This window comes from Grampus griseus, assembly GCF_964374135.1.
Source record: "Grampus griseus genome assembly, chromosome: 16".
In the NCBI taxonomy this organism is placed as follows: domain Eukaryota; kingdom Metazoa; phylum Chordata; class Mammalia; order Artiodactyla; family Delphinidae; genus Grampus; species Grampus griseus.
The window spans coordinates 12,071,412-12,095,604 of record NC_139010.1 but is presented as its reverse complement, the minus strand read 5'-3'; the positions used below and the strand labels follow the sequence as shown (position 1 = coordinate 12,095,604).

Below are 24,193 nucleotides of genomic sequence, written 5' to 3'. Positions count from 1 at the left end.
TTTTAAATTATCAGAAAAAAATTTAAATGTAAAATTAAAATATTCTTTAATATTCAACTCCAACTTTATGTGTCATTTCTAGGGTTCTTTTTGTTTTTGCCTGCAGCACAGATGTCAATGAAAAATAAACATACATCTCTAAAAGGTAAATAAAAATTGATGAAAATGAAAGTAGTTTTTATTAAAATTACCTGTGTATTATTAATAAAATTGAGGATACTTTGCTTTACTCTGAAGATGCAGATCAAGATTAGTGCGATACCTCAATGAGAAGCCTGTGCACCGCAATGAAGAGTAGCCCCCACTCGCTGCAACTAGACAAAGCCCGCACGCAGCAACAAAGACCCAATGCAGCCAATAAAATAAATAAATAAAATAAATAAATAAATATATATATTTAAAAAAAAGATTAGTGTGATAAATTTTAGGATGTTAAGTTTATGTTAGAAGACAAATGATGACTCAGAATTTTTTCTTCAGTTCCATTTTTATATGTTCATTAATGTGCAAGAGAATGGAACATTTTAATTGCTTTGATTTTCAAGCTCAGAGTCTCAAGGTAAAAATGAAACAAAATATTTTTAAAACAGAGGGAGGGAAATCTCTACTGTTCTAACACCAGACAGAAAAAAAAATTAATTTACCATTATGCAAGAGCAAATTTACATTATATAAGCACTTCACCCAGTAGTGCCAGAGACCTTTTCTTATTTCTTGGAACATCTAATCTCGTTTCAAAGATTCAGAACTTAGATGGCTCATTTACACAAGGCCACCATGTGCGAGCACAGACATAATCATATGCCCGATTTGGCTGAGGTCCCCATCACCTGTGACAGATGATTTGTACTTTGTTCCTTCTGACCCAGGGGAGCTCCCATGTGCCCTGGTGGAAAATGAGGCAGAAGACCTTGCCTACATTATGTGACTTCATATCTTAAGAGAATATAAACATATCTTCGTTATGACCATAAGTTTTGGTCATATATTGATCTATTTTTTTATGAATAAGACAAGTTTGAGAGGTAGAGAAGCTTAAGGGTGAGGCAGTACGGACTCTACAGAGGCTAGAACTGGTGAGAGGCAGTATAGACCAGAGGCGGTATGGACTCAAGACTGCTGAGTTCAGCTCCCTTCCCTGAGACTTGCACAGGCAATATCCTACAGCCTTAACTTCCTCATCTGGAAAATGGGCACAATGATCAGTGTCTACCTCAAAGGAGGACTGCTATGAGGAAGAGAGAAATTAATAAATGCAAAATCCTTAGAAATTTCTATGGCTCAAGAAATTCTAGGTCTGAGAATTCTCTAAATTTGCTAGATCATAATAAATCCAGCCAGTATCATGAAGAGGCTTCTGCATTCAGTTATAAGCTTCTATAGCAAATCACCAGTCTTTGAGACAGTTCTTAGATTAATATCTATTACTTGTTCAGTCTTTCATTCTGGGCATTCATTCCATTATGAGCAACTGTTATCATCTATGTGAATACACGGATATAAGAACGAAACAGTTTTTTGTTCAGTGAAGTTTTAAACAGTAATGATAGAGAAAACAAAGCTAAGTTCAAGTTCCATTCCTAACTGAAGCCTTCCTTAGCTGAATTCCTATTGCACTGGGGGGTAGGCATCAGATCACTTAGTCTTCAACTGGCAAACACAAGTCTTCAACCGTTTTTCAAATATGACTCTTCTCTAACTATATTTTACATTTCTGAGTGTTGACTCCTGTCCTTAAATGTCTTAAACTTCGCAGATACCTAAAGGTCCGAAACCTGCATACCACACATAACATAAAGCTCATGGCATCCCAATACATTTTAAAAAAAAACTATTGCTATGTGTAAAGGAACTGAAAATCATCTTTCTGAAGTATGGCTTTCTGTCATTCATATATTTGTCAGAGGCTATCTTGTAATCATATTGGAAAAATAAGTTCCAGGGGAACTTATGAAATCAGGGGACATTCTGTTAAGTTTATCAACTAATCTAATATCATCAAAGCATTAAGTAAGCCCAATTTAAAGATTAAGGAGTATTCTCACATCTCAGGCATGGCGTCAACCAAGTCTCTGTTTTCACTCTGATGAAAAATGGCTGAAGGTAAACCTGCCTCAAGCTTTTCTCACCACCCTCATCTTCTCCCCGATACCTTGAGTTTCCCCACCTCTCATCTCTGTTGAGATAATTATGAGAAAAAAGTTTCTAAGGTTTCTTCTCATGAGAACCAATTTGAAACAAATGAAATTATGAGAGTCAAGCAGCAAACTTTCTTCTGTGTATCAGTGTTCTCAGGTTGCCATAACCAAGTGCTATAGGCTGGGTGGTTCGATAATATACACATTTATTTCTAATAGCTCTGGAGGCTAAGATATCCAAGACGAAGGTTCCAGTGGATTTGGTTCCTGGTGTGGGGATAGAGGCCACCAATCCTACGCTATTAGGACCTATCCTTATGATATCACTTAATATTTATTACCTCCTGAAAGCCCTGTCTCCAAATAAAATTGCATTGGGGGTTAGGGCTTCAACATATGAACTTGAGGGGAGAACAGCTGAATCAATAGCACCCTGAAAAGGCAAAGAACTACTGGAGCTTTGTGAACAAAAAGGAGGTGGAGAGAGAGTCTATTTTGAACTATGTGGCCATCATTTTGTAGAGTGCTGAGGGCAGTGACCGTCAAACTTTCCTTACAAAGCCATGTGAAGAAAATACTGAGGAGATGTGCATGAATGCAAAGAATATAAACACGGGGCATGATCTGATTTCCTACTCCTAAAGGCACTTAAGATGTATTTCTCTGGAGTACATGAATAAATTCATAGAAATGGTTGGAAAAGGCTAAGGAGTCAACCTGGGTCAGAATTTACTGAAGCCAAAAAATAGATGAAAATAGATCTTCTCTTCACCCTAACTCTTTGAACTATTACTATTCAACTTTACAATCTCTTTCGGTTCCCTCTCCTGCTATTTCCCAAGTTTCACTGTCAAGGAACCATTCTCTTTCTGCAGAGGAAAGCCCTCCAGCCAGGAAGAGAGTAAACATGTACACCATCTTCTCTCAAGGAGCTACTCATGAGTTTCAAGAACGTTGAAGTTCTTGATGAGTCCTTCAGTTTTCCTAACTTTTCCTACCTTTTGTTCTGTTACTTATCTTTGTGATTATCCTTCAAACCGTCTTCAAATTCTCCACACTCCTCTTGAGTTATGGAACCAATACACTCATTAGGGTCTCACCAGTATTGAGCATAACAGCAGGATTACCTTACTACTTTTGAAAATAGCTGGCAAAACTTCAAAACAGAGAGGCACGACAGTTCCTTACTCCATCTCAGCTGCTATTTCTTATTCCAGGGGAGTCTGTCTTTTGCAACTGTAACTAACCAAAAGCCTTCAATTATTTTTGACATATAAATCATCTCGAACTAGAGTTTAAATCCCAGAGTGTTGTTCCTTGAAACCTTAATTCTCTTAAACTCCATAGATTCAGTGCCCCGCCATAGAACTCCTTGGCCCACTGCATATGCAAAATTCTCTGGAGGATGAAAGGCACTGTCATCCACAAAGCCAATTTCTTCAAAAGAAAGATGCACTTATTTTTTTCCCTGCTCCACTGATTCCAGCCTCTGAATATTTATCTGGAAGATATTAAATGTTTTGCTCAAGATGCCTAAAAGGTGGTCACCTTTCAGACTCAAGAGAAAGAACCTAGAACAAATTCCAGGGAATTAGCCTAGAGGAAACTGACATACCATGACATTTGAAATTGCTAATTCATTTTAAGAGAGTTGCATCCCCTGGGGTCTACTGCCTCAGGATACTTGTCAAAACGTGGAAATAAGTATTCTTTGATTTCATTACTTCACAATTGATCTTTCCAGACACTTGGTCTTGAGGGAAAATCCTCAAATGGTGTGCCTTAGGGGGCTGTAAGCATTGAGTCTAAGAGGGGACATTCTATTTCTCATCAAAATCTAGAGAGAGCCAATTCTTCCACTACTTATAGGCGCCTCCAAATTAGGAGACATCATCATGACTGAACATAAAACCCTTAGAGTTCATTTAAAATTATGAATATTTTCTCCATAGCAACAATATTTAAAACTTAAAATGTATGAATTACTATATGACGAGATCCCCAGGTAGACAGGAGGAACATGGCTTAACGTCACTCTAATCTATCTTCAGACAATTGCTTAGCAATTATGCCCTCAAGCTGACACTTTATTTATTTATTTCCATACGCGGGCCTCTCACTGTTGTGGCCTCTCCCGTTGCAGAGCACAGGCTCTGGACGCGCAGGCTCAGCGGCCATGGCTCACGGGCCCAGCCACTTCGCGGCACGTGGGATCCCCCCGGACCGGGGCACGGACTCGTGTCCCCTGCATCGGCAGGCGGACTCTCAACCACTGCGCCACCAGGGAAGCCCCAATTTAAATTAAACTGAATACATGGACTATATTACCTATGTCTCTTCGCTAAATGATGAAAAGCTTGTAGCCTCTGACATTTAAAATATTTTCTTTTTCTTGATTTTGGGTAAGACTCAGAAAATATTCAAACAACATGTTGAGTAACAAAAATGCTCTGAGCAAACACAAATCATATCCATGATATTTTAAAAAATTACTCTTATAATTGAAACCTTTGAAAGTCCTTAATCACACTTACCAATGCCTCCCTTTACAAGCAGATGACCTCCTACAGGTTTACCATGAAATCCTACTGCTTCCTGGAGATCGTGAATCAGCCCTTCAAGCCCCTCTGCCCAGCTCCGTGACCCTGGATGATTCCTTACCTGAACAGGACTACTTCCTGGCTTCTCACACCCGAGAGCAGCTTCCTCTAGCCAGCATCAAGGGCTCAGCCCTTGACAACTCCCATCTGAGTGTGACACATTTTCCTGAGCGATGCTGGTTCCTTAGCTCTTTTGGTCCCGCCTAGGGACCTAGAAACCAAGGGTTTCTGCTTTTTTTGGGCTGCTCTCAGCTGGGGTCCAAGCATCCTTAATGACTTCAACTTCAGATACTCTGCAGTTTCTCAACTTTCTGGATTCCTTTCACTTGGATTTTATATATTTAGGTATTTTGTGATGAACAGATGAATTAGAAATAAATATACGTTAAAAGTTTCAGCCACTACATGTCACACAAATATTTTGAATTTTTAGGAATACTAACAAAAACAACTATATGCAACTCTTTTCAACGACGGTCCTTTTCCAAAGCAGGAAAAAATTATTTACTGTGAATTTCCATACAAGGGGTAATTTTTGAGAAACCTAGTCTTATTTTTAAGTGTTTTTTTTTTTAAGATGAGAAAGTACTTTTGCAAGAAATCTGCTCGATTTATGTTAATGTAGCCCTTTCTTTGGGCGATTATTTTGCCAAGTTGGGATCAATCTGGGAATTTCAAGTATTATACCTCCCCAAACGGGCTTTCACATTAAGTTGGAGCCACAAATTGGAATGTGAATGCATGGGACTCCGGGAGTTACAGCAAAAGGAAATGTACAGACTTTGAAGAAAAAGAGAAGTCCACCCAGCAACCTCTCCTTTCCCTCCCGAGGGTTAGGTGACCCTCTGAGTATTTTTTAGGACCATATGGGCTTAGAAGCACCAGCAGGGTTCTTATCCCTTCTCAGTTTACATGCTCTCGTTTCCAGGCCTTGAACTGCCATATAGTAATATGAAATGCCACCAGATCTTCTCCAACCAGACAACTCCTGAAATCCAAACCTCCTGGGGGCCTCTCCCAAACCTTCCCCTTGGAATTCATCTAAGAACCTCAGATTCTTCATGTGCAAATCCTAACTCATGACCTCCCCTCCACTAACCCCTCCTACTCCAGGTCCTACTTCTAGAAGCAACACCAACACTGCCCTTTACACACCTCTAGCCATTCTCCCTTTTCCTGGAATCATAAATCCCTCAGACACTGAGCTGGTCACATGGCTACCTTCCTTGCAGCAAGGCGTGGCTATGCACGAACGAGAAACACTCCCTTCTACTCCACACGCTCTTGCACGTTGTTGATGGAATGCAACCCTTTCCCTAATCTCTTCTTCACAGAAAAGCCAGAATGATTCCTCTAAAAAAATCCTTATAGGACTTCCCTGGTGGCGCAGTGGTTAAGAATCCGCCTGCCAATGCAGGGGACACGGGTTTGAGCCCTGGTCCGGGAAGATCCCACATGCCGCGGAGCAACTAAGCCCTTGCACCACAACTACTGAGCCTGTGCTCCAGAGCCCACGAGCCACAACTACTGAGCCCGCGTGCCACACTACTGAAGCCCACATGCCTAGAACCCATGCTCCGCAACAAGAGAAGCCGCTGCAATGAGAAGCCCGCGCACCGCAACAGAGTGTAGCCCCCGCTCACCACAACTAGAGAAAGCCTGCACGCAGCAACGAGGACGCAACGCAGCCAAAAATAAATAAATAAATTTATTTAAAAAAAAATCCTTATATTAGTTCATTCTGTAGCTCTGATGGGGTTCAGAGCAGGCAGCCCCACCATGTGTCACTTTGGCATATGGATTATCTTGATCTGAAGAAAATCAAGGCCCAACAGACTCAGGAAGAGCTTTTTACCTCCCCTTTAACTGCCTAAAAGCATTTGGATAGAAGACCTGGTCCAGGAAGAGAACCATCACCAGGGATAACTATAAAGAGTGTGGGCTGGTGTGAGAAGCTGCGGGGAGCCAGGCAGGGTGTTTGCTCAAACTCCCCTCTGTGTCCCATGGCTTCCACCTGGCATGGCAAACATTTGTTTACCAAACATTTGCTCTTGCCACCGTCCTGTGAATTGTCTTCCTTTCCTTTGAAGCCCCAGACCCCTCCTCCCTTCCCCTGAGCTCAGGATGGCGCATAAGCCTCAGATGCCTGACCGTCTGGGAGCTTCTCATATCTATGTGAGATTCCCATATGTGCAAAATTAAATTTGTTTTTCTCCATTTAATCTGTCTTATGTCAATTTAAATTAAAATACCTAGAAGGGTAGAAGAAAAGTTTTCCTCCCTTACAGTTCAAAGTCTTACAATGGCTTCGCAGATCAATTAGTACAGAATTCAAAGCCTTACAATGGTCTACTTGGCCTTTGCATGAACGGCTCGTCCTCCACTCGTCTCTGGCTTGATTCCATTTACTCACCATTTTCCTGCTCTCCCTTCTAGGCTTGATGGCTCCTTTCTGCCTCTCCTCCAATATCCCAACCCTAGGGCGTTTGTTGATGGCTGGTTCCCCGGCCTGGGCTTCTTCTGGTCTCTCTTCGAATGTGACCTTACTAAAAACGACTTTCTTGAACACTCTCTATAAAAAAACACTGGAGCTTCCCCCTTCCCCCCACTGCCATGATTCTCTGTTGCCTTAATACACTTAATAAGACTGATTTCACTCGACACTGTGTATTTACGTATGTTCCTTCTATCTGCCCCTTACTAGGATATAACCTCTATGAAGGCACAGCTTTTTCTGTTCTATCTGCTGTCAGAGCCTCAGTACCTAAAAGACTGTCTGGCACAGAGTATGTAGTCAATAAATATCCCAGTTTTAGGATCTCTCAAAAGAGAAAATATACTCTTTTTGAAGATATAGTGCAAGGTTGGTGAAGTATAGGAAATACCAAATACAAAATAATTTTCCTATATTTGTGGAGGGAGTTTATGTTTTCTAATGTGCAGCATTTTCAAAAATCTAATTCATGAGCCCCATTATTTTACAATTTTTTCACTCTTATTAAAGAACACTCTAATCAGAGAAATTTACATTTTTATTCATGTTCTTATCACTGTTTTGTTTTGTTTCTTTGGGTACACGGGCTTCTCACTGTTGTGGCCTCTCCCGTTGTGGAGCACAGGCTCCGGACACGCAGGCTCAGTGGCCATGGCTCACGGGCACAGCCGCTCCGCGGCATGTGGGATCTTCCCGGACCGGGGCACGAACCCGTGTCCCCTGCATCGGCAGGCAGACTCTCAACCACTGCGCCACCAGGGAAGCCCCTTATCACTGTTTTATGTGAATGTTTACTTAAACTAAGCTTCAATGTAAATCTCTTTGTATACAAAGGTAGTGCTCAAAGCCAACGCAGCAACGTTTGGCTCCATTAATATTTTATTATTCATCATTCTTCCTGCAACTAAAACTTGTGACAATTCAATACAGAATTCTCCCCAGAAAAAAAATAAACTGAGAAAATCTCATTCTGCATCTTTCAACAAAACAAAGTAGTGACATTCAAACAAATCACATTTTTACTGTTACTAAAAACTTCCATGGAGAGACCTAGTGATGTTTACCTTATTTTAAAACAAAAAGTATACCTTCAGTCTTTATTCTCTGAGCTAAATCTTTAATTGGGACTTAATCAACGGTGAATTTAACATAATATTGGGACCAAAGTGATAGAGTCTTTCATTTGACTGTCAAAAACATGAGAGTAAATAAGATTTCAGTGCAAGATTAACTGTCCTGAAAACACAAAATGACTTAAAGGACTTTACAAGTGTCTGTGTTACTGCAACTTGTTATGCCCAGTGAGTATCTTTCTTTTTTGACCTTGTAACACAGATTCTTCAAAGCACCACCATCATTACTTTGCTACCTGAATTTGAGTTATATACTATGTATAAACCAAAGCAAATAAATATCTACAAGTCTTGACTTTTTATTAATCTAGTACACATGAGTAGTTTCATATTATTTCAATAAGAGTCTTAAGAAAAACATGAAAATTGAGAAAACAAAATCAGTTATTTATAAACAAACAAACAAAAAACTAAGAGAAGACAAAGTAACTGTTGAATTTTAGACTGAATGTAGAAAAGAATACAGTAAGGCGGACTCTAAGATAAAAACCTACCGGAGAGGAGCTTCAAGATGGCGGAAGAGTAAGACGTGGAGATCAACTTCCTCCCCACAAATACATCAGAAATACATCAACATGTGGAACAACTCCTACAGAACACCTACTGAACGCTGGCAGGAGACCTCAGACCTCCCAAAAGGCAAAGATCTCCCCACGTACCTGGGTAGGGTAAAATTAAAAAGAAAACACAGAGACGAAAGAATAGGGACGGGACCTGCACCAGTGGGAGGGAGCTGTGAAGGAGGAAAGGTTTCCACACACTAGAAGCCCCTTCGCGGGCAGAGACTGCGGGTGTCGGAGGGGGGAAGTTTCAGAGCCGCAGAAGAGAGCGCAGCCACAGGGGTGCAGAGGGCAAAGCGGCGAGATTCCTGCACAGAGGATCGGTGCCGACCGGCACTCACCAGCCCGAGAGGCTTGTCTGCTCACCCGCCGGGGCTGGGAGCTGAGGCTCGGCCTTCGCAGGGTTGGCGGCGTGAACACAGCCTGCAGGGGTTAGTGCACGACGGCTAGCCGGGAAGGAGTCCGGGAAAAGTGTGGAGCTGCCGAAGAGGCAAGAGACTTTTTCTTCCCTCTTTGTTTCCTGGTGCGAGAGGAGAAGGGATTAAGAGCGCTGCTTAAAGGAGCTCCAGAGACTGGCGCAAGCCGCGGCTAAAAGCGCGGACCCCAGAGACGGGCATGAGACGCTAAGGCTGCTGCTGCCGGCACCAAGGAGCCTATGTGCAACCACAGGTCACTATCCCCACTGCCCTTCCCGGAGAGCCTGTGCAGCCCACCACTACCAGGGTCCCGGGATCCAGGGACAACTTCCCCGGGAGAACGCACGGCGCGCCTCAGGCTGTTGCAACGTTACACTGGCCTCTGCCGCTGCAGGCTCGCCCCGCATCCGCACCCCTCCCTCCCCCCGGCCTGAGTGAGCCAGAGCCCCGGAATCAGCTGCTCCTTTAACCCCGTCCTGTCTGAGCGAAGAACAGACGCCCTCAGGGAACCTACATGCAGAGCCGGGGCCAAATCCAAAGCTAAGCCCCCGGAGCTGTGCAAACAAAGAAGAAAAAGGGAAATCTCTCCCAGCAGCCTCAGAAGCAGCGGATTAAAACTTCACAATCAACTTCATATACCCTGCATCTGTGGAATACCTAAATAGACAACGAATCATCCTAAATTGAGGAGGTGGACATTGGGAGCAATGATATATATATATTTTTTCTCTTTTTCTCTTTATGAGTGTGTATGTGTATGCTTCTGTGTGTGATTTTGTCTGTATAGCTTTGCTTTTACCATTTGTCCAAGGGTTCTATCTGTCCGTTTTTTTTTTCTTTTTGGATAGTTTTTAGTGCTTGTTATCATTGGTGGATTTGTTTTTTGGTTTGGTTGCTCTCTTCCTTTTTTTTTTAATTGCATAAAAATTTTTTTTAAAATTATTTTTTTATTTAAATAACTTTATTTTCTTTCTTTTTTTTCTCACTTTTATTCTGAGCCGTGTGGAGGACAGGCTCTTGGTGCTCCAGCCAGGCATCAGGGCTGTGCCTCTGAGGTGGCAGAGCCAAGTTCAGGACATTGGTTCACAAGAGACCTCCCAGTTCCATGCAATATCAAATGGTGAAAATCTCCCAGAGATCTCCATCTCAACGCCAAAACCCAGATCCACTCAATGACCAGCAAGCTACAGTGCTGGACACCCTATGCCAAACAACTAGCAAGACAGGAACACAAACCCATCCATTACGAGAGAGGTTGCCTAAAATCATAATAAGGCCACAGACGCCCCAAAACACACCACCAGATGTGGATCTGCCCACCAGAAAGACAAGATCCAGCCTCATCCACCAGAACACAGGCACTAGTCCCCTCCACCAGGAAGCCTACACAACCCACTGAACCCACCTTAGCCACTGGGGGCAGACACGAAAAACAATGGGAACTATGAACATGCAGCCTGCGAAAAGGAGACCCCAAACACAGTAAGTTAAGCAAAATGAGAAGACAGAGAAACACACAGCAGATGAAGGAACAAGGCAAAATCCACCAGACCTAACAAATGAAGAGGAAATAGGCAGTCTACCTGAAAAAGAATTCAGAATAATGATATAAAGATGATCCAAAATGTTGGAAATAGAATGGAGAAAATACAAGAAACATTTAACAAGGACCTAGAAGAACTAAAGAGCAAACAAACAGTGATGAACAACACAATAAATGAAATTAAAAATACTCTAGAAGGGATCAATAGCAGAACAACTGAGGCAGAAGAACGGATAAGTGACCTGGAAGATGAAATAGTGGAAATAACTACTGCAGAGAAGAATAAAGAAAAAAGAATGAAAAGAACTGAGGACAGACTCAGAGACGTCTGGGACAACATTAAATGCACCAACATTCGAATTACAGGGGTCCCAGAAGAAGAAGGGAAAAAGAAAGGGACTGAGAAAATATTTGAAGAGATTATAGTTGAAAACTTCCCTAATATGGGAAAGGAAATAGTTAATCAAGTCCAGGAAGCACAGAGAGTCCCATACAGGATAAACCCAAGGAGAAACACGCCAAGACACATATTAATCAAACTATCGAAAATTAAATACAAAGAAAAAATATTAAAAGCAGCAAGGGAAAGGCAACAAATCACACACAAGGGAATCCCCATACAGTTAACAGCTGATCTTTCAGCAGAATCTCTGCAAGCCAGAAGGGACTGGCAGGACATATTTAAAGTGATGAAGGGGAAAAACCTACAACCAAGATTACTCTACCCAGCAAGGATCTCATTCAGATTTGATGGAGAGATTAAAACCTTTACAGACAAGCAAAAGCTAAGAGAATTCAGCACCACCAAACCAGCTTTACAACAAATGCTAAAGGAACTTCTCTAGGCCGGAAACATAAGAGAAGGAAAAGACGTACAATAACGAACCCAAAACAATGAAGAAAATGGTAATAGGAACATATATATCGATAATTACCTTAAATGTAAATGGAGTAAATGCTCCAGCCAAAAGATAGAGACTGGCTAAATGGATACAAAAACAAGACGTGTATATATGCTGTCTAAAAGAGACCCACTTCAGACCTAGGGACACATAAAGAGTGACAGTGAGGGGATGGAAAAAGATATTGCATGCAAATGGAAATCAAAAGAAAGCTGGAGTAGCAATTCTTATATCAAACAAAAAAGACTTTAAAACAAAGAGTATTACAAGAGACAAAGAGGGACACTACATAATGATCAAGGGATCAATCCAAGAAGAAGATATAACAATTTAAATATTTATGCACCCAACATAGGAGCACCTCAATACATAAGACAAATACTAGCAGCCATAAAAGGGGAAATGGACAATAACACATTCATAGTAGGGGACTTGAACACCCCACTTTCACCAATGGACAGATCATCCAAAATGAAAATAAATAAGGAAACACAAGTTTTAAATTATATATTAAACAAGATGGACTTAATTGATATTTATAGGACATTCCTTCCAAAAACAACAGAATACACTTTCTTCTCAAGTGCTCATGGAACATTCTCCAGGATAGATCATATCTTTTCTCACAAATCAAGCCTTGTTAAATTTAAGAAAATTGAAATCGTATCGAGTATCTTTTAGACCACAAAGCTATGAGACTAGACATCAATGACAGGAAAAAATGTGTAGAAAATACAAACACATGGAGGCTAAACAATACACTACTAAATAACCAAGAGTTCACTGAAGAAATCAAAGAGGAAATCAAAAAATACCCAGAAACACGGCTTCCCTGGTGGTGCAGTAGTTGAGAGTCCACCTGCTGATGCAGGGGACACGGGCTCGTGCCCCTGTCCGGGAAGATCCCACATGCCATGGAGCGGCTGGGCCCGTGAGCCATGGCTGCTGAGCCTGTGCATCCGGAGCCTGTGTTCCGCAATGGGAGAGGCCACAACAGTGAGAGGCCCACCTACCGCAAAAAAAAAACAAAACCTAGAAACAAATAACCTTTGGGATGCAGCAAAAGCAGTTCTAAGAGGGAAGTTTATAGCAATACAATCCTACATTAAGAAACAAGAAACATCTCAAATAAACAACCTAATCTCACACCTAAAGCAATTAGAGAAAGAAGAACAAAAAACCCCCAAAGTTAGCAGAAGGAAAGAAATCATAAAGATCAGATCAGAAATAAATGAAAAAGAAATGAAGGAAAAGATAGCAAAGATCAATAAAACTAGAAGGTGGTTCTTTGAGAAGATAAAAAAAATTGATAAACCATTAGCCAGACTCATCAAGAAAAAAAGGGAGAAAACTCAAATCAATAGAATTAGAAATGAAAAAGGTAGTAACAACTGACACTGCAGAAATACAAAGGATCATGAGACATTACTACAAGCAACTACATACCAATAAAATGGACAACCTGGAAGAAATGGACAAATTCTTAGAAATGCACAACCTTCCGAGACTGAACCAGGAAGAAATAGAAAATATGAACAGACCAATCACAAGCACTGAAATTGAAACTGTGATTAAAACTCCTCCAACAAACAAAAGCCCAGGACCAGATGCCTTCACAGGTGAATTCGATCAAACATTTAGAAAAGAGCTAACACCTATCCTTCTCAAACTCTTGCAAATATAGCAGAGGGAGGAACACTCCCAAACTCATTCTACGAGGCCACCATCACCCTGATAGCAAAATCAGACAAAGATGTCACAAAGAAAGAAAACTACAGACCAATATCACTGATGAACATAGATGCAAAAATCCTCAACTAATAGTAGCAAACAGAATCCAACAGCAGATTCAAAGGATCACACACCATGATCAAGTGGGGTTTATTCCAGGAATGCAAGGATTCTTCAATATACACAAATCAATCAATGTGATACACCATATTAACAAATTGAAGGAGAAAAACCATATGATCATCTCAATAAATGCAGAGAAAGCTTTCGACAAAATTCTACACCCATTTATGATAAAAACCCTCCAGAAAGTAGGCACAGAGTGTACTTTCCTCAACATAATAAAGGCCATATACGAGAAGCCCACAGCCAACATCGTCCTCAATGGTGAAAAACTGAAAGCATTTCCACTAAGATCTGAAACAAGACAAGGTTGACCACTCTCACCACTCTTATTCAACATAGTTTTGGAAGTTTTAGCCACAGCAATCAGAGAAGAGAAAGAAATAAATGTAATCCAAATTGGAAAAGAAGAAGTAAAGCTGTCACTGTTTGCAGATGACATGATACTATACATAAAGAATCCTAAAGATGCTGCCAGAAAACTGCTAGAGTGAATCAATGAATTTGGTAAAGTAGCAGGATACAAAATTAATGCACAGAAATCTCTGGCATTCCTATATACTAAGGATGAAAAATCTGAAAGTGAAATCAAGAAAACACTCCCATTTACCATTGCAATAAAAAGAATAAAATATCTAGGAATAAACCTACCTAAGGAGACAAAAGACCTGTATGCAGAAAATTATAAGACACTGATGAAAGAAATTAAAGATGATACAAATAGATGGAGAGATATACCATGTTCTTGGATTGGAAGAATCAACATTGTGAAAGTGACTCTGCTACCCAAAGCAATCTACAGATTCAATGCAATCCCTATCAAACTATCACTGGCATTTTTCACAGAACTAGAAAAAAAAGTTCACAATTTGTATGGAAACACAAAAGACCCCGAAGAGCCAAAGCAATCTTGAGAAAGAAAAACGGAGCTGGAGGAATCAGGCTCCCGGACTTCAGACTATACTACAAAGCTACAGTAATCAAGATAGTATAGCACTGGCACAAAAACAGAAATATAGATCAATGGAACAGGACAGAAAACCCAGAGATAAACCCACACACATATGGTCACCTTATTTTTGATAAAGGAGGCAAGAATATTCAGTGGAGAAAAGATAGCTCCTTCAATAAGTGGTGCTGGGAAAACTGGACAGCTACATGTAAAAGAATGAAATTTGAACACTCCTTAACACCATACACAAAAATAAACTCAATATTGATTAAAGACCTAAATGTAAGGCCAGACACTATCAAACTCTTAGAGGAAAACATAGGCAGAACACTCTATGACATAATTCACAGCAAGATCCTTTTTGACCCACCTCCTAGAGAAATGGAAATAATAACAAAAATAAACAAATGGGACCAAATGAAACTTAAAAGCTTTTGCACAGCAAAGGAAACCATAAACAAGACGAAAAGACAACCCTCAGAGTGGGAGAAATATTTGCAAATGAAGTAACTGACAAAGGATTAATGTCAAAATTTACAACCAGCTCATGCAGCTCAACATCAAAAAAACAAACAACCCAATCCAAAAAAATAATGTTGCAGGTAACCTGGCACATGTTAGGCAATCAATACAAATCTGTTGAATGGACAACATTTGACCTTCAGTGATAGCTTTTTTCTTAATATCTTAAATTTTTTCTAAGTACTTATATTAATAAGCAGAGGAATTTGAATGACACTACATCTTTTTTTTTTTTTTTTTGCGGTACGCGGGCCTCTCACCGCCGTGGCCTCTCCTGTTGCGGAGCACAGACTCCGGACGCACAGGCTCAGGGGCCATGGCTCATGGGCCCAGCCGCTCCGCGGCATGTGGGATCTTCCCAGACCGGGGCACGAACTTGTGTCCCCTGCATCGGCAGGCGGACTCTCAACCACTGCGCCACCAGGGAAGCCTGACACTACATCTTTTAAAGGTGTTAAAGTTTTAGGAGTCACCTTCTAAAACATTACATTTTTCTCTATTTGGACTTTTTTCCAACTATAAAAGGGTGAGCGTGTGAAAGCTCAAGTTAATGAAACTGACTGCTAATCTTTTTGGATGCTGGGGCAAATTAATTTATTGCATCATTTCCCTAGCTGCAAGGGAACGATAAATCAAGAGGGATTCATGGATCACTTAGCATTTATTCAATTCACAATAAAACATTTGTTTAGTGACTGTTTTGCACTGCCATTAAGCAATACTATGATGAATACGATGGGGGTGCCAGTCCTCAAGGAACTCAGTCTCAGGGGTAAACAATCAAGGAAATCAAGAAGTTGCAATACAGAGCCATAAGTGCTGGGTAACTATGAAGGGAGGGGTTGGGGAAAGAACGTGGTGAGCTTAACTCTGCCTGGGGAGAAGATGAGCAGGGCACGGGGAAAGATATCAGCATTCTGGTGAGATTTCATCTAGGTCTTGAAGATGAATACACATTTGTCAGGAAAGGGGGTTCAGGGTACTCCATGCAGAGTGATGAGTAGGTGCAAGCACAGTGTTTGTATAATTCCGAGGAAACAGTAAGACACCGGAATGTGGAGCATACGTAGGACGCATGGAAGAGAGTAGCTTATACGAGCTTGCATAGAAACTCAGTCGTGAAACCAACTGAGTTCCCCCCTCAGTTATGAAAACCAAACATGGTTCCAGACATTGCCCAATGTTCCCCTAGGGGACAAAATCACCCTGATTGAGAAGCACTGATTTAGAGGAAAAGGGTTTTGCATTAAGAGAGCAAAAGTTCCGGTTATCACAGTTTATCCTTCTTAGTAATTAGATAGGAATGACTCATGACATAATTTTTCTGTAACCCATTTTTCCTTGTTACATGTAAAGTGAGGACATTACTTATCTCACAGAGCTACTTTGAAGACTAAATAAGAGATTCTGAAGTAAACATATGTGTTAGGGGACTCACACAGGGACTGGACCATGACAGTGCCTTGGAAATGTGAGACGGTCCAGCATATTAAAGGGGAAACTCAATTGTGTTAATTGTTTTGCACTGTACAGATAATCAGTTTAGATTAAAATGGTTTTTATTAGTTGAAAAAATGTCTCAGAAGGATAGCTCTCAGAACCACCATGGTGATATTTTGTTTACAACTCTGAGACAGGCTCTCAAATGTCTTTATCTTTTTTTTCTAAACAGGAAATAAAGGTACTGCGATCAGAAGTTAAGACTATGCTCAAAGTCATTGGTAACTCACGGAAGACGAACATTAAGTTGAGATTTTGGCCACTCATTACTTGCTTCTATTTGCTACCATTGTTTCAAAACTGTGTGTAGTTTATAATGTGGTACTTGGAAATAAGCTATATGTTAATATATAATTAAGTAATTTACCAGGAGGAGAAGCTTTTTTAAATTAAAGACTCATCTTTTTTTATAGATCTATCTCTACTGGTTTTCCAAAATGAAAACAAGTCTTCAATCTTCTAAGGCCAGAATCCATGTGTAGGCATTCCCAACTCCCTTTTATATTACAGAATGATGCTTGCAAAATATGATCCCCTTTTTTACTTTTTAAAATGATTAAATTGTGTGCCGTGCTTTTATGAGGATTAATCACAACAATTTTCATATTGCAAAGGATTTGATAGAAGATTTAAAATGGGGTAGATTTCAAGAGCAGGACAACGATATAAAGCTTGTGCCATGAATCCAACAAGTTGCTGTCCAGGAAAATAAGTAGCACTTTACTTCTCTTTGTTCAATGGTCTCAGTCAAAGAATATATAAAGACTTGTCTTTTTTTTCCCCCAAAAAAGCTCAAAGAGTAACAAATTAAAAATACACGTATCATACACTACCAGATGTAAAATAGATAGCTAGTGGGAAGCAGCTGCATAGCACAGGGAGATCAGCTCAGTGCTTTGTGACCACCTAGAGGGGTGGAATAGGGAGGGGGGGAGGGAGATGCAAGAGGGAGGGGATACGGGGGTATATGTATGCATATAGCTGATTCACTTTGTTATACAGCAGAAACTAACAAAACATTGTAAAGCAACTATGCTCCAATAAAGATGTTAAAAAAATACACATATCTAGTAGTAGCCAATATCATAAATAAAAAGTGTTAGGCAAACACGTAATTTTATGCCAAGAGAAATAAACTACAGAATTTAACTCAATAAAACTATCTCCACTTTTATGTGGACATAAGTCACATAATTTTGCAACTATACCTTCTACTTGTTTCCATAAAACATCATTTAAAATTTAGTGTTGTGGTAGAGAACAGAAAACAAAATCAAGACCTCTGAGCACAGTGAGGTTCAAAGGCTGATGGAATAAAATACACAAAATTCTGACTTCAATGGTTTTCTTTCAACCATCAGCTGAAGCATGACTACAAACATAAATAAAAAGGGGCTGATGGTAGACACACATGGTTCAGGACAGCTGTATCTCATTCCTACATCAGTAATCCTCAAATATTAGTCCAACGTTCCCACAGTATCATAAGCACTCTTCGCCCCTCCATTCCTATCAGATGTGTAATTTCTGTTTTTACAGAATGAGTATTTTAATGTTACGCAAATATATCTTTTTCAGATAGCAGAATTGCCCAACAGAATTTTGCTTTAGACCCCACTAAACCCAGAGTCATGTCTGATAATCAACAGCAGCAACTGTTGGTCCCTAGGGTCTGCCTGTGACTGATGTTTATTTCTCAGTTGATTCTACAGTTTTATTTATATTTGTTCTGCCTTAATTTTCTATTTTGTTGATAATTATTAGGTTTTATTCTTTTTATAATCTATCCAAAATATTTTTTGGGGGGGTAAAAAAAGCAGAGTGCAGACATCAATACAAACAAGTGAACAGTAGAGAATGAAAATGTTTAAAGAAAAGAAACTAATAATATAAAGAGAAATACGTTTGAACATTAAGATGGCTAAGTTAAATATGGTAAAGTTCCCAATTGCAGAATACTTGTAATCAAAGTTATCATTGATCATATTATTAATATTCAGATAAAGTAAAATAATTTGTTTTAAATATCTCTTCAATATAGGAATATAACTTAGGGATCCTAAATATATGAAATTATTTATCCCTTAGTATCACATGTGCTACTGTTGTGATACTAAGAATGCAATATAATTTCAAAGTGAAATTTCACATTCTTCTAAGAAAAATGATTTTATGTATGAAGGGCTTATATTACTGTTGGCTGATAAGATCATCACATCCATTTGGACCATCTACTCTTTTTCTAAAATGCAAAAGTGAAGCAATGTAAAGCATATGGGACTTTAACTGGCTTTGAGCTTTGCCAAGAAAAGTCAGAAATTTAATAGGTTAGTAGATGGAGGCATAAGAATGATTCAAGTACTTCCTAGAGAGTTTACTTGGGTAGCACTATTACCTGATCAGACAACATTAGACTCTGTTCAATTATTCACAAGTGCAGAAATGCTATAGTGTTTTACCTCTTAATGTCCCACAAGCCCCTAGCAAAGTTTTTAAAGATAAGGCACCTCAATCAGGAGTCTTTAGACTAGAATGTCCCCTTAACATGACAGGTTAAAAAAAAAAGATTTTAAAGATGAAAACATTGGTGAAGGAGAAGAGGGAAGTGAACAGCCATGCCTTAATGAAATCAGGATGAGCTGCTCACCAAAATATTAGATTTGCTGGACCTTTGACTTTGTCCAAATCCTTTAAAAATGATGCCCATCTCTCTGATTCCACAGAGCATACCAGATATAATATCTGATCTGATGAATTACCATTTTTATTGGTCATTATTTTATATATTTAGTTCATTGGCTAAGTCAGTTCCTAGCTGTGGTATAATTTCATCTGCTTGTGCCTAAGATTAAAATGCATTTGAATTATTCATCATTCATTTCACAAATATTTTCTGAAGTCTAATATTGTTCAAGCATGGAGGATCCCGGAAGAATGTATCTTTTGTTCCAAAATGTTCACTCTTAAAAGTCAACACAAAGTGCTAGAATAATGATGGGAATAAGAAAAAGTCTGATATAATAGTAAATATCTATGACAAATATGTATATTTTTGGAGCTGTTTGATGTATTACTATAACATAACACAGATCTTCACAATCAACTCAGCGTCTATATTGTTCCTGCCCTATAATAAATATAGGATACATTTATCTTTTATATTAGATTTGAAAAATTAATCGTAATTAATTTAGGGAACCTCTCTGATTAAAGGGAGTTAATGGCAAGTGAAAAAAATAGTAAAAAATGCAAAGTGAAGTATGCTTAACCCAAGGTTCATTTCAGACACTATTAATTTCCCTCTCAATAGCTGTTTCATGTGGTGGCAGTATGGTAAATTTTAGAGAGATTTTTAATCTTCCTCTGTCCAGATCCCAGGCACTCAGTGATACAAAGAATTTAGAAAAATGGATTTATCTTACTGGAAAAGCTTTGTCTATACTAATGTAGAACCCTAAAACATAATGGACATCCCCGCCTGAATCCTTTCAAAGGAATTCCTACATGAGAAGAATCTGTGGCCTTATTACAACTCTGTTCACCACAGAGAAGAATTATACGCAAGGCCAATCCAGCTTGATCCCCAAAGGAAATACAAAGGCATCTTGTCAATAAGCGCTATCCTGTACTGTGTCTAGGGATGCTCAGTGTGTATGTGCTGTGCCTCTCTGTGTATTTTGTTCTCCATTTGTCCTCCAAAATAAATACTTAGGAGAGAGCTGAAAATATCAACTGTTTCCTTAAATGTAAGGATAACTCTGCCCAGACATATTATTTGGGTAAATTAGGTCCCCTAAGGTAAAGGAGATAGCTATTCCTCATGCATTAATTTAATACCTAGGTAACAGAGTTTTCAGCATCTTTATTGGTCTCCATTACCTGAACATCGGAGGCACATTTTTGTCTTAACACGGATACTTGAACTTTTTATAATGTCAACTGTGAAACACTGATGGTTTTATATTGAAGGAAAAAAATCTCACCAGTACGAAATAAAGTTGAGTATGTTGTACATAAGGAGTGCTGACATGGACCCAAGTTTCCACTCAGCTTCAAAGAAGTTTGCATTTACTAGGTTTTTTTTTTTTGCGGTATGCGGGCCTCTCACTGTTGCAGCCTCTCCCGCTGCAGAGCACTGGCTCTGAACGCGCAGACTCAGTGGCCGTGGCTCACGGGCCCAGCCGCTTGGCGGCATGTGGGATCTTCCCAGACCGGGGCACGAACCCGCATCCCCTGCATCGGCAGGCGGACTCTCTCTCAACCACTGTGCCACCAGGGAAGCCCTACTGGTTTATTTTTAAACTCTAAATAAAATAACATCACAGTATGTCAGAAGGTGTCTTTGACGAAAACTTTCTGATGACACCTTATCTCCTTCCCTTCCAATGGGAAGCGCACCGTCTCCAGTTATGGGTGGTTGGAGTCTAAAGGAAAGACTTCAGTAACTACCTCTATGGTCTACACAGTCATTACACAGTCATTCTGAGAAAAAAAGTCTCCACTGCAGCTCAAATAAATAATCGGATTTACGTTTCTTGCTGGTGAAGAGGAGGAACTATATGTCAGACAGGCAAGAGATATGATCCCAGGTTTAACTACCAACCCCGACAAACACACATCCCTAATTCAGTTATTCTGCCTAAAAATTTACTAGTATCAACTTATTTTGCTGGGTGAATCACGCAACTACGAAGGAGTGACATTTAATAAACTTTGGTAGCTGTGTTCGAACATTAATCTTATAATAATGTCACTGCCAAACTATAAAATCCCTTTGCTTCTGAGAGACGTGTGACATCAGGACACTGGCTGGATGCCAACTGGTAGAAGTCGGCAATGCTTCTGGCCTAAGGGTCACTACCTGGAGGGGCAGGCAAGGGGAAGGTATCGTCATATTAGGCAACAGGCCCCATGTGGAAACGGAATAAAATTTCCTTGGTACCCTCGGTCACACCTTTTGTGCCCTTTCCCCCATTTGCTTCTGATACTTAATGTCTCAATGAATGACTTGATCCTTCAACAAAGGCTCAACTCAGATTCTTTATTCAACCCAGGCAGCAATGATCATCATCAGTTGATATCATTACTGCTATTATTATTGAAGAGCTTTAAGCCAGGCATTGACCAGATATGTTTCTATTTATAAACAATGACTCTGGCAGTTGGGTGAAGATGAGATCGAACAGGGACAAGAACAGAAATGAGAAGGTGATTTAGGGATGACAGTGGAAGACGGCTGAGACCAGAAAGTGGTGAATGTGACTTGGACTGGGGGCACGGCCTTTGACACAGAGACATGAAGATGTTAGGTCGGTGGTTCGGAACCTCAGCTGCACATCAGAATCATCTGAAGAGCCTTCTACAGTTCTGAAGCCCAGCTCCACCCTCAGAGCTACTGGCTTACTTTTCTGGGTGCAGCCTGAGCTCTCAGGAAATGACCTTTTCACAGTGAGGGCTGAGAACCACTGGGTCCCAGCAAGGCTTTGGAGGACTTGATGGATTAGACGTGGAGAGGTTAAGACGAGGGAGGTAATTTGTATGACAGCTACAAAATTGTGGCAGATGAGTAACTAGTTTACTTGTAGTGCAATTTCCAGAGGAGAAGAAGACTGGAAGCCCAGATTTGAATGTGAACTCTCCTGATGATTTCGATTTGGCAATTTTTTAAACACATGTGTATCAATTTTGTGTAGGCCAAAGAAAACTCACCAAAACTATAAAATAAACAACCTAAGATAGCCCTAACATTCAGGGGACCAGTCGCAACTTCTGCCTTAAATCAGGGAGGTTAAACTCTAATTATGGATCTCAGACTGTCACAGAATGCAGGAGTGAAATTCTCTGGAGACTCCTGGAAACACATCGATTAATTACTTGATACCTCATTAAGAATAAAGGTGACCTGGAGTATTTCGTGCACTGCAATTGTGAATTTATTTTCTCCCTCCTTCTCTCTCTCCCTCCCCCTCCCCCTTTCTAAGGAAGCATAATTTGTTTTTCCAAGGTTATGGGTTAAGGAGCAGAGCTAGGTCTTATATCTTATTAAGTCTCAGGTCTGTGCTACTTCTCAAATGTGGTTTTCAGCAGACTTTTTTGGGGGGAGGGGGTGGGCAGGGGAGCTGTTATAAAGTTTTACTTTTGAAAATACAATTTATATACATCGGACGCTTTTCTAACTATAAACCAGAATTTCAACAAGTCTACCACATTCCCAACAATATTTTGAAAGTTGAATACAATAAAGCAATGAATCTTGTAATAAAGTATCTGTTAGTGATAAAATACCACACATACACACACACACACACACACACACACACAGTACTCATCAAAGTAGTCTGAACTGAATTAAATCAGGAGCTCCAAGGCTTATATCTCATGAGAATCTAATTTCAGAATATTCCCTTCAAGAGTATTCATTAAACCATGAAACTTTCAAATACTGTATTTTTTTTGGTTTTATGTCATATTTATGTCATTATATACCAAGGGAGTACTTGTCACAAAACCTAAGAGGATCAAAGGATCATTAATTAATTCCCATTTAGTTCATAATTTGGTACTCAATTTTGTCCAAGACTGAACTAATTTTGGAAAAAAAAGTTTACATCCTTCTGTTAGACTTTTGAGCTACAGATACTATATTTATAAACATACCAGGGGATCTGTCATATTTCATATACTTGAGTTCCATAGGGTTGTATATTAAATCTTATTAGTTTCAGAACCATATGAGCATGGAATTTCCTTTCTCTACTGGCATGAATGTATTCTTAATTTGTATTAATCCCATAACAAAGGAAATGAAGGGTCTTGGGGAGTCTTGTAGGTCATACTATAAACACATACGCTAAGTAGAAAAGACAAAGGTCATCTCTGACACGTGAATTTTACTCTCCAGAACAAATTTCATCCTCAGTCAACAACAAGAAAAGCAGACATGGATATACACCCTTAGGTATGATTCAAAGAATGGGTAAGCAAACACTGAAGCTTTTATGTACCTGTTCCAGGTAGGATCATCAAACCAATCCAATGTATCAAGGACTGTGCTGTGTGCTGAACTCTCCTTGTAGAAAAAAACCAGATGCCATGTCACCACAAAAGCTGAAAACCAAACAAATAAAGAAGGAGTAAATAAATCTAAAACAAGATAAAAGAAGAAGTAGGATACTTGGATCACTTGATTGTGAAATGGCATTTTAATTAAATGATAGATTTCATAAATGGAGATTCATCCCAGACTTTCCCCAAATGGACTTCATCAAGGAAACCCTTTCATTCCACAATACCTGTTAGCATCCTGCTGCAGGAGTGATCCACTGCAGTTACTGGGGAAACAGTGAGCTGTGTACCCTACTTTTCCACGAGATGCCACATCTCGTAGACTCTGTCATATACGGTCACAAGTTCTCAGGTTGAAACTTCCAATAGCTGGGAGTACTTTATATGCTTCCCCATTAAAATATGCACATGAGGCACATATATTTAAAACACATATAGAAAGCTAAGTGTTGAGTTTCCTTCACAAGTTTCATAGCAAATTAGCGAAGAACCACTCATCTGACTAGTACAATTT

The 24,193-nt window shown here is 39.7% G+C and overlaps 1 protein-coding gene across 1 annotated transcript in view; it reads right to left on the bottom strand.

The window, feature by feature from the left end:
• Positions 1–23,707, bottom strand: part of CHRM3 (cholinergic receptor muscarinic 3) — a gene marked incomplete at its 3' end in the record, with an annotated part of 242,479 nt that extends 218,772 nt beyond the window's left edge. The window contains exon 1 of the mRNA XM_082673420.1: positions 23,619–23,707. The remainder of the gene's footprint in view (positions 1–23,618) is intronic.
• Between the last annotated feature and the right edge of the window lie 486 nt (positions 23,708–24,193).